General features: G+C 39.1%; 1 protein-coding gene across 1 annotated transcript in view; it reads right to left on the reverse strand.

Annotated features, from left to right (window-relative positions):
* LOC121319507 (ras association domain-containing protein 3-like) overlaps positions 1 to 12,552 on the reverse strand; it is an 82,663-nt gene that overhangs the window by 56,936 nt on the left and 13,175 nt on the right. The gene's annotated exons all lie outside the window — the stretch shown is intronic.

Here is a 12,552-nt window from a genome sequence, read left to right on the forward strand (position 1 = left end):
AAGTCTCTTCCTCTTATTCTGCACTCTTAACAATGGCTTCTTTGCAGCAATTCTTCTAGTTAGGCCAGCTTTAGCTGAGCTTGTAGTTCAGGGGCAGGTAATCTCTGGTTTTGCAGACTTGTGACTCGAATGAACTTGTTCTCTGAGGTCACCCTTGGCCTGCCTGACCTTCTTCGGTCCTCATGAGTGCCAGTTTCTTCAAATCATTTGATGGTCTTGGCCACAGCAGTTACAGACACTTGCAAAGTTCTTGCGATTTGTCTTAAAGATTGACCTTCATTTCTTAAAGTATTACAGTCTTTTTTCTTTGCTTAACTGAGTGTATTTTCCCATTTTCTGCTCCCATACATTCCGGAACGACAAACTTGTGCCTATGCTACCTATATTTATAGTAATCATGGACCTTCAACTGTTAACAATAATTGGTGACAAAAGGTTAATTAGGTAACATGGTAGTTAACTCAGAGAACATCTAACAAAGACACTTTTATACTTAGGCCAGTGTTCTATCACCGTGTTATACACATTTCAGACTTTTAACTGACTTGGGCTTCAGACTGAAATCCCCTTGCTTTGGATGACCATTTCATTAAAAAGATTTACATTTCCATTAAAAAAATTAATTTTTGAATGCAATTGACTTATGATTATCAGCTTATATAAGTACACATATCATATAATTAAATATTAAGTGTTTATAGACAAATTTATACAGTTAAAAGCATAGATAATCATGAAAAACCTGGTTTCAAGCAGGTGTACTCATACTTTTGACTGGTACTGTAGGTGCGAACACAATTGTATCAGACAAAGGTTAGGTTTAGACTTAGGGTTAGGGTTAGAGTTAGGTTTAGGTTTAGGTTTAGAGTTAGGGTTAGGGATAGGGACATGGATTAGGGATAAAGATTAGGGTTATATCATGCAAACAAATGTACGCATTAAGCACATTGTAACTAAATAATAACATTGTAATTAGTTTGTACTAAGTAACTACTATGTAAATACACAGTAATCAGAGACACAATGTAAAGCGTTACTGAGTTTACTAACCTCTACTCCATATCAGGAATGGGAATCAGTATCATCTGAACACATTATAATCCAATGAAACAATCATATCCATTTGAAGGGACATACGTGTTTGGTTTATTTGCACTTAACATGAAATATATAAAAAGTAATTTTATACAATATCTGTATAGATAATCCCTTACTCCTGCTGCTAGTCGTGCCTGCAATTTGCAGACACCCTCTTAATGGGCAGCATGGTACCACCATTCTGACCAATAACAATCAATGGCACTCCTAGCCCTGCTTGCCAAAGTAAGAATTGCCTTGGTGTTTGGAATTGCATCCTTGGGCTATACAAACTACACAAGTGCAGGTATTTTAGATACAAAATATATACATTCATTTTCACAGACCACCATAGCTAAGGGAACATTAGATTGTCCAAGACTAGTGCTAATCAGGGTCTATGAAACCAGTCATTCATCTTTAAAATGCAACAAACTTTCCTTTCAGGTAAACTAATTGTTATTGATTACTGAGCTGCATTCATGAGTGGCCTTTTTTAGTATTTAGATAAATAAAATGCTTTTGCAGAGACAGTGGTTATAAGATTATGAGATCTGTTCCCATCATTAACCACCTACTGCCTCCCCTAAGGACTGACATGCTTTGACCCCACAGTCCCTGCTGAGGTTAAATGACCTAGGAAGTGAGACCTTGTCTACCTGAGATTAAAGCTTGCAAACAAAAAAAACTTTCTTTCATCTGGTCTGTTACCAACATGGAATGTTTTCTTTTTTAATGAACACATGTGTTTTGGTTTAACGAATGCACATGTGAGACCTATTGCACTAGTGCGTGAAAGGGCACAGCAGAAAGGATGGACAGCATTACTTCATTAGCTAGAAAGCCTTTAATGAGGACAGGCATTACTGGCCACTTACTAGGGAACTAACTGACCTTGCAGTGGAAATACACTACCGGTCAAAGAACACTTCAATTTTTCCAGTTTTTATTGAAATTTATGCAGTTTAATGTCTTAGTGTACTAAAGCACAGAACAAGTGAACAATTGGAGATAAAAAAGTAGCCACCTTTTGCAGATAAAACAGCCGAATACACTCGTGGCATTCTTTCTACAATGGAAATCAAGTTCCCTGTTGCAGAAGTTCCCACAAATGTGTTGCACTTGTAGGTTGCTTTGCTTTTACCTTTCTGTCCAGTTCATCCCAAACCAGCTCGATGGGGTTTAAGTCTGGAGACTGTGCTGGCCATTCCATGATTTGAAGCCTGCCGTCTTGTTCTTTTCTTCTAAGGTAGTTCTGATATAGCCTGGAGGTATGTTTTGGTTCATTATCTTGCTGTAGGATGAACCCCTAAACAACTAGGCGTATACCAGAAGGTATTGCATGGTGCTGCAAAATGCTGTGGTAGCCGTTTTGGTTCAGGGTGCCACTCACTCTGTGCAAGTCACCAACTCTGGATCCAGCAAAATAGCCCCAGACCATCACGCTTCCTCCTCCATGTTTGACAGTTGGTGTCACACACCAAGGAACCATCCTTTCACCTACTCGACGGTGTACAAAAACCCTGCATGATGAACCGAAGATTTCAAATTTTGATTCATGGGTCCATAAGACTTTCTTCCTGCCTTCAGTAGTCCACTGGAGGTGCTTCATGGCCCAGGCAAGCCTCTTTTTCTTATTTTGCCATCTTAGCAATGGCTTTCTTACCGCCACTCGACCTGTCAAACCTGCAGCTCGAAGTCTTCTCTTCACAGTTGAAACTGAGACTTGCTTACTTAGACCAATGTTAAGCTGTGCTTGAAGCTGTTGTCCTGTGAGCCACCTGTCACTCAAGCTGTTGACTCTCAGAAACTTGTCTTCTGATTCTGTTGTGGATTTGGGTCTGCCAGACCTCTTCCTGTCAGAGTTTCCTCCAGTTTCCAAGTGCCTTTTGATGGTGTAGGAAACTGTACTCACTGACACCTTTGCTTTCTTTGCAATTTCTCTAAAGGAAAGACCTACACTTTTAAGGGTTATAATGGTCTGTCTGTCTTTCCTTTTTAATTGTCTTTTTCTCGCCATTATGATAGCAATATACTACTTCCTGCAGTACAATACTGTCCAAATAATGCTTAAGAGGGTGTAGTAACACAGTTCCAACACTGCTTTTATACAGACAGAGGGTTTGTAAGTAATCAACAAAAGTTGGGACACCTATAGGAATTGTTAGCATCAACTTTCAAGGCTTAATTTACTTCCATTGCTGCAGAACAGCTGTAAGTTGTTAACCCATTACTTGTTCCCTGAAAAAGGTCTTTCTGTATAACTCTGAAATGTACATTATTTTAATCTGTTTTTGGTAACCTAAACTTTTTTTTTTAACCTCTGGCAGTTTACCACTTACCTTTGTACCATTTCAGGTTATTTACTGAACTTGAACTGCTTAAATTTCAATAAAAACTGGAAAAATGGGGGTGTTCTAAAACTTCTGACCAGTAGTGTACATGTGTCACAGCCAACCACACTAGTATTGCATCAGACTGGTTCTCTTATTTATAATTCATGCACATGTACCCTGGCAATCCTTTTCTGAGCCACAGAGTCTCACAATCATGTGCAGGGTTATGAGAAAACTCATTTGTAATAATTTTCCATACTCTTCTGTGTAATTTCAAAGAAAGCGGACCCTGTTAGTGGTCCAGTTTGTCAACATTGCTGAAATGTAACTGTAGGTCTGCAAACTTATGATGCAATAGCCTGATACCCCAAACAAAATACTGCTTTAAAAAAAATACTAATAACAAGCAAATAACAGCTACCAGTTTCACGAATTAGTGAGCATCATGACCTTTATCCACAGTATGTGCATGCAACAAGGCACGTGGAATGTACACAGATAGAAAAGTGCCACATATCCCTTCAATAACTTGAGATAAAACTTAACAGGACATTCTTTTGCACAGCTGGACATTGTTGTTCTCCTATACCAAGAGTTTGCATCACCGAAAGCAATGTTGTTAAGGATATTGCCTGCATGCCTAACACAACACTTTAAAATACATATCAATAACACTATCCCCTCCCTAAAGAAGGAAGGCATTTGAAGTGTGTCTTCAGTACTGTCTTGCAGTTTTTAAATCAGCCTGCACTATTAAGTAATTGTATTAATAGAGCCAGTACTAAAATAATTGCTGTTTCGTTTTCACCCACAGCAGCATAAAAGTAGATGTGAAGATGGGCTTCAGTTCAAACCCATTACTTGCAATGCACACCATTCAGCTAACAAGACAAGAAGTGCTGCCTATTCCAGCTCTGAGGACAGAAGTAACAAGTTTGATTGATCGATGTGTCCTTCAAGCAGATTTTAACTTAATTTCAGCCCGGGCAATTTAAAGAGAAGCTACTATGTAATTTAGAATCACCAATTATTTTTTCTCATTTTCTCCCCAATTTGGAAAGCCCAATCATTTTTTATTTCAGCCCGGCTCAACGCTGCCTCCCCATGCTGACTCAGGAGATACAAAGACGGACACATGCGTCGTCCGAAACATGTGCCATCAGCTATAGGGGTCGCTGGTGCGCAGTGAGCCGAGGACACCCTGGCTGACCTAAGCCCTCCCTACCCGGGCGGTGCTCAGTCAATTGTGTGCAGCCCCCTAGGAACTCCAGTCCACAGTCGACAGTGGAATAGCCTGGATTCAAACTGGCAATCTCCAGGCTATAGGGTGCATCCTGCACTCCACGCGGAGTGCCTTTACAGGATGCGCCACTCGGGAGCCCCTGAACCTACTAAAATGTTAAAACTGAACATTTGATAGAATAAACAGTGTCAACTCAAATCAGCTAGAAGTTAAAAAGAAGTAATGGCACATTTCATCCAAGCGGGGGTTAAATGCAACCCAGCAAATATGCAGTCCATTTCTGAAATGGTATTCGAACTATGGCTGGAGGTTAAAACAAATGTGACCACAGAAATGGTTCATTTTTTATTTCAACATGTTACTGCCCAAGAGAGTCATAGAATACTGCTGGGAACTAAATGTGAGGGCTATCTGAAGACTGTTTCCTACAAGCTGCTTAAAGTCTGTTGATCAGAAACCAAAATGCCACATGATTGCAATATATGTCAGATTACTGTAAATATGAAATCTGTATATCAAATAATCTCTGAGATAAGGGGACTATCCTTTAACAAGACCACTGGTAATTATCAAAACTGGACTGTGTGCATAGTTCCATCCTCTGTCTGGTCAGTTTGAATTAATTAATTACCTTCTGATGGAACTGCACCACTTTAACCCAACTGAACCAACAGTTTTCAGTCTGTTTTTTGGATTTTACAACATCATGTTCTCAATCACGTCGACAGTAGTGTCTCTTGTGCTTGTTGCCGCAACAAGAGTGTGCCAGAAGCCACTCTCAACAGGATTATAATCAGCCATGGACCATGAATGCATGATACATGATTACTGAACACAAAAAGACTGACACAGGGTTTAGTCTGGTCTCTCTGATCATCGGTATGGCTCTTACAGCCAATAAGATCTGTTATAAATGAAAAAAAGAAAATCTGGGCTAGGAACAGGAGTTAGTTCAAAGGTCTGGTCATGTTTTACTGTACACTTGCATCTTGTGTCTGTTTATGGTTAGTTTTTCTATACTTTTAAGGTGGTACTTAGAGTACAGGCCCATGCTGAAAATACTAGGTCAAATATCATTCCCTGTAAATTCTTATCAGTAAAACAGAAGCATGCTTTTTTTACACCATAAGGGCAATTTAAAAGTGCAGTGTTCAATCCTCTTTTTTTATTCCTGTTTTCTATAACAGATCTATTCCAATATGATATTTATCACCTCTACAAGCACTGGTAGGGTAATGAATTCCTATTAGACACAAACACTGCTGCAGTAAGGAGCAGGTTTCAGTATACACAGGGAGAGGAATCACATACAGCTGAAACTGACCCGACACAGCTGCTGAAACTACATTTGAATAAAATACACAAACTCAGCTGACAACAAGGTCTGCTTTCTGATAAAAGTGCACAGCAGGATAAATATTTAAAGGAAGTAGAAAAAGCAAAGGAATTATTTTTCAGTGGAAAACTGATGCGTGGGACAGAGCAATGTAATACCTGTGCATGTGTCAGCTTTGTAATATCATGGTCCTGAGCAAAAACTGACACTGCGAAAACTTTCCAGTTACAAAACCTCTTTCTCTTTTTTTTGCTCAAACTGTTGCTGCTATATTTTGCTTCCCAGCTGACGGTCAGGACCAAATTTGATTTTGATAATTTGTTTTCCATGCACTGGCTGAAGTCATAAATCGTACAAGACCATGGTATCATGTTTCCAGTTATAACACACTAAATACCATCCATCCATCCACCTATCTATCTTTCTACCTGCCAGCACAATATAACATCACATTAATATTGAACAGAATCTGTCATGTTACATCCTTTAATTCTGGTGAAATAAGAAAGAGCACTAGCTCTAGATCACATTCTATATGATCTTAAGTTCAAACATTATCTCATGCCTATACAGTATGACTTTGTTAAACTATAGTATTACTATTAATATGATGATGATGATGATGATGATGATGAAATCCATGTTGCTAGGAAACACCCCTCCCCTTCCTTTCTTACCTGCTTTGGCTCGTCTCTTCACCTGAAATGTGATTTTTCCCGATAGTTTGTAAATAGCCATTCCCATTCCAGAAAACCAAGGAGGCTCAGTTATAGGAAAGCCAGGAACTCAAAGCTGGCTTTGGCTGGTGCTGCAACAGGCTGAAGTTGTTAACTAGCAGACACACATGCAATCACTCACTCCCTCACTCACACACGTACACAATGACTAGGATGCTTGCAGACAGATTACTGTTTGAACAGAAAGAGACTCCATCCCTCTCTGCCCAGCTCATTTGCCTGGATGCTGGCGACTTGCATGCGTCTGTGCTGAGCAGGGAGATTTGCCTGTCAAATTGAATTGCTTTCTCTGCAGCGCTCGGGACTGGAGCAAAGTACAGGAACTGTTGATGTTGGTTTTCTTTTTTATGTACATATATTACACATGCTGAGCTTCCTCACAATGTGCGATTGGTAAATATTGAATGAAACGCTTTATTGTTACTTCATTGTGTGTGTATAACATATTACACTTAACTCTTGTTAAATAATTGATTAACAAAATATTGCCATATATCTTGCCTGTTTTGCACCCCCATTGCACAGGTCTCAATTGTGCAGTTTTGAAAGAAACACAAGTAATAGAAGGCATGTGCTTCCATTTTAAGAACATTAGGTTACACTAAAGCATGTCAGTCAATAGAAGAAGCAGCTGATTGGTTAATGACAGGAAAGAAGCTGTTGTAGGGGTGGGAGGAAAGAAGGAAGAGCAAGACTATCTGAAAGCATGGCTTACAAACAGAAATGTATCTAACCTAATTTAATACCAGATATTCTGTTTTTGAAAAAAAAAAAAAAAATATATATATATATATATATATGCATGTGTTTCTTACAAAACTGCAAACATGAGACCTATGTACCGAGTGCATAAGATTTATTTGGATTATTTAAAAAGTTCTTAATTGAATCAATTTAATTCATAATAAAATTCATTTAATTCATATTTAACCGGTTTACAACTTATTGAGCATATGCTATTTATTTTAGTTTCCTTTTATGCAAACCATTCTAATTAAGAGGGTCAGAGTTTCTCATTAGGGAGATAATTTAACAGCTTTAATACGCTACAAATGGTGGCCTTAATATTGTCTTTACATTGCCTTCAATAGGAGCAAATCCAGACTGGGAAAACGCGGCCATGATTGTTAAATACTTTTTATACCGAGGTTGGGTAACACTATGTAGTATAATATTTAGAAATTGTTAATACAAAAATGTAATCTTAAATAAAATGGTGTTTTTTTGTTACAAGGGATCTGTGTAACAGGGAGAGGTCTGAGCTGACTGTCTGGCGCATGCATAGTTCTGTAGGAAGAAGGCAGCAGCCCGTAAGATCTGTCTGTTAATCATGGCAATGAGGTCTCTCCCTCTTTCTGAGTGGTTGGGAGGCGGGCCTCGGAGGGTTACTCGGCCTATAAAAATAATGCTCTTTGTCTGCCCTTATAGGACGAAAACGAGCCAGCGGAAGCTGGAGAAGAACGCCAAACAAACAAATTAAAAAGGAAAAGAAAAAGTGACCTTTTTAGTAGCGGGGAAAAACTTGGGAAGACCCCTGAAAACACATCTATATAGACAGCTTGAGGGAACGGGTGAGCGTAGAACAGAGACCCGGGCTGTGCAGTTAGCGACGGTTAGGTTAACCTTTATTTTGTAGTTTATTGAAAGTGTTTTATTTTCTGTTTTTCCTTTGTACCCTCTGTTTTGGTTTATTATTTCTGGCACCTGCATGTGCACCAAAGGTGACCTGGGAACCAGCTTATACCATCGTTGGTAGAAACAGTACAACAGTGCCACATTCTGGTAAGAATAAATCGGCCACCCAAACGGTGTTTAAGAACTATAACTTTCTGTCTCTGGTGTCAGTGAATTTCCCACCCTTCCACACCCCACAACCCCACACCAAAACCTACATGACACCAGTCTTAAAACAGAGGAGTGGGATTTTTATCATTCTTTGTACCCCACCCCTTACTTCTAAATATCTTGATATCGCTGAATAAATAATCCTCCTCTTTAAATTAATATAAACAGAATATTTTACTGAGACCATCTCACAAGTGCAGTCGTTCCCCCAACATTTCTAGGAGACAGAAAATGTTTCATAAAAAATCCTAATAAAAGGCTATAGCCTTGCAATAACGTGCCTGCTTTTTAAATTGGCAAAACTGAGAACATTATACATCTGCTCTCCAGTTCCTGGGTCTAGAAGAGGAAGCTGTCTCGGTTGTGGGATCAGAGAACGTCCACTGAACCTTCAGTTCTCCTGAGCTGTGGGGCAATTGCTGGAATGTTGGGAGATAATTGGACGTCCTAAATTTGGGAGAAAAAGAAGCCCAGAGTCAGAAGGCCACATGCAAACTGCAAAACCAGGCCATTTATTTCATTCTTTGCCTTTTGTCAGCTTGGGCCCCTGGAGAACCACCGAATACATAAGCAGAAGATATCATCACTCACTGGCTTCCTGAACTCCCAGAGATAAGGAATGAAACATCTAAACAAGAAAGACAGTTTGGAATTTACCTTTAAATCAGATAACAGACAATAAAAGAAACTCAGCCTAACTGCTTACTTACTATACATTTTAAATCACATAGAAATCAACCAATCAACCGTAAAGATTTGTCAAACTCCCAGCATATCTTATCCTTTGTACAGAAGTCATCAAATACAGAAAACATACAGCTTGATTTGAAAGTTCCTCTACTCCTCTTTGCTTACCTGCTGATATATCTGGATTGCAAATAATTTCATCATGAAAGCAAATGCATTTGAAGAGGATTCATTAGTCTATTACTTTATTGGACACTGTACGCTAGAAAATACTAATGTATCCACTGCATAAGGAACTCTTTGCTGACCACAACTATTTCAAATGAGTACACTGAAGGAGGCACAAGGCAACCTTGAAGATAGAGTCCGAAACTGCCCAGCCTGGACATACAATGAAGGACTCTGTAATTCCTCCAGTGAACAGAGGACACAGGAAGCTATTATTACTATTATTATTTATTATATTATTATTATTATTATTATTATTATTATTATGAAAGCTCAGGTGAAATTACCCTGGAATTGTGTTTTGTATTTTGTCTTGTGGAAAGGAGGTTAGATCCCCCGTTTGATAGATTTGAAAGGGTTTCAACAAATCCCAGTTTGAGTCTTCTGTTTTGCTTGTGCCTTAAAGGGCCACAGCCCTAATATAACAAATGTACACCACACAGGACGTCATCACCAACATGGTCTCCACCTTCCCTCTTACCAATGCCTATAAAAAACACGAAACGGTCCAAATAGAGCTCTGCCCACTATCTACCACAAGGGGCGCTCTGCCACTGAGCATCAACATAGACCATGCTCAGATTCTGAGAGATTGCGTACCAGTGCAAAGCAGTACTTGTATTTCTGAAGGATCGTGCATGAAATACCTGCACATCCTGAATTACAGTAAAAAAAACAAGAAAATGGTGATTAATTCAGCTGTCTTTAGATACCAATGGAGCAAAAATGAGCAGGTTTAACATTCTTTCAAAATGAGTTAAAGAAACAACATGCAGTCAAACTTTACATAACGCATGCAAAGATAAAATAAATAGATTCACTGTTTTGAATGCCTGTAATTTCAGTAGTCAGCTCAAACATCTATACTCAGGAGCGGGTGTAAAGTGGGGTGTCCAATCACAGTCCTGGAGCTCCATTCCACTCCAGGTTTAACAGTTAAAAATAAATAATGAACTACTTCAGGGTCTGGATGCAGGTTCAATTGGTTCAATTTTTTTTTTACGATTTAGAACAGGGTTGGAACAAAGACCAGGAGTGGACAGCCCAGCTTTGGACACCCCTAGTGGAAATTTAAACCACGGACTGAACCAAAAAACAAGCACCTGAAAGCTGTACTCTGGCGCCATCTTGTGGTTGTAAATGCTCAAAGCAGCCCCTTCAGGAAAGACGGGAAGAAAAAGATCAACCCTCGGCCAAAACACCCTAAAGAAATATTCCCTTACATCCCAACGCATGTCTATAATCAGATTCCCTGCTTTAACCCAAAGCATGTCTGTAACCACAGATTCCTTGACATATTTTGTTTGAATAAAATAATGTAAATCTACAGTGATGCTACATTCATGTCCAATTCCACTGTATGTTCTAGAAGTGTTCAGTGAGTATCTCTAAATCAAATTGAGTCTATATTGCTTTGCTCTGGCAGGCAAACAAAGAATCCAAGAGAAAGTACACTCTCAACTTGATTATAGGGAGCCAGCAAAACTCTTAGAAACATGCGTCATTCAACCTAAATAAAAAGTGTATAAAAGCTGTTTGTATAGAACCTGTGGCTGAAATGATTTCAATGCTTTGTTGTTGACATTCTGAGTGTTGGATCTACATTATTCTAAGTGGAGTTGCTGCCAATAGGCCTCAATGGGGACAAAGGGGAGAAAAGTGCTGTACAGCACATAGTGAAAGCATGGGCAAGCATGCTAAAGTACACAAGAGCATGGTACATGTAACAAAGGATCCTTATTACTGAAGGTACAACGAATTCCTGGTGATAAATTAACATGGTAGGTTATGCTTATTAAAAAAAAAATAAAAAATTGTAAATCTAGATTTTTCTTTTATGCAAGCTGTGCTAATTGACTGTTCTAATGTATAGCACATTATTTATTCTAAATCAATTGTGCAACTGAGTGACATCATGTTGTATGCAAGTCTTCAGTCATGAAGAGAGTGAGAGGTCATTTAACACAGGAATCCATTATGAATTTTCAGACATTACTTTAAAGTTTTACTCCCAATCTTATACAGTATATCTTCTCAAGAATCTTGAATTATTCCCCCAAGGCCTGTTCCTACCCACCCCCCACCCCACACAGCCCCACAGTACTGGGTGTGAGCACAGCAGCCCAGCGAGGGCTGTGCTGACATTGTGTTTATCTGAGAACACGGTTAAGCATTGAATGAGACCCTCCACACTTCAATCAAGAGCCATATTGGGGAGCTCAAGCACCATCTGCTGGTCAGCCCAGTTCAACAATATTATTTCTATCATTATCTTAAACTGACGCCTTCCTTCCTTCTGCATTGAGAAGTGTTAACTCCTCTTGTACCTTTGCTGTAGTAAACAGTATTTCTATTGTCTATCACCAATGCATTTCTGAAACTTCCACAGAGCTGTACAGATTATTCAATTGACACTAATGAGTTTACAAGCCAGTAAATATACTGAGCATCAAAAGAAACGTATCACTTATATCTGAGCATCAAAAGAAACTTATCACTTATATTTGGATAAAATTCACTAGATGTGATCGAAAAATGACAAACTCTGTTTTACAGCAGGTGCAGTGACTTTTTATTGTGGTGATTAACAACTGACATCACGAAGATGCTGCAAAATGATCTGTTGATCTTGGGCAGGGGTTGTGACTCCTGGTCTCCCAGTTCGTCATTGACAGTGTGTCTGGTTATACCATCTTGCTAGGTTTGAAATTGCTGGCTGTGAGCACCCAAGACGACGAGCTACAGTACGGTGCCCTAGTCCAGCCTCCAACATGCAGATGGAGGCGCTGCTCTCTTGACAGATGTGGCTTTTTTTTTTCTGTGATTTTCTTTATTGCTTTTATTCAAGCTTGCAATTCAACAGCTGAAATCACTTCATATCCAGTGTCCAATCAACTGTCTCACTAATTAGGTGATTAAGTGCATATGCTTCAGTCATAGTCACTCAAGCTTGTCATGGTCAAGGCTGAATGATCGAGTGATTAAAAAAGAAACCAAAAACATTTTGTCAGTGTCCATCATTTATAGACCTTATCTCGAAAATAAATGTGTTATAATAGTGAT

Source organism: Polyodon spathula, chromosome 8, assembly GCF_017654505.1.
Source record: "Polyodon spathula isolate WHYD16114869_AA chromosome 8, ASM1765450v1, whole genome shotgun sequence".
In the NCBI taxonomy this organism is placed as follows: Eukaryota; Metazoa; Chordata; class Actinopteri; order Acipenseriformes; family Polyodontidae; genus Polyodon; species Polyodon spathula.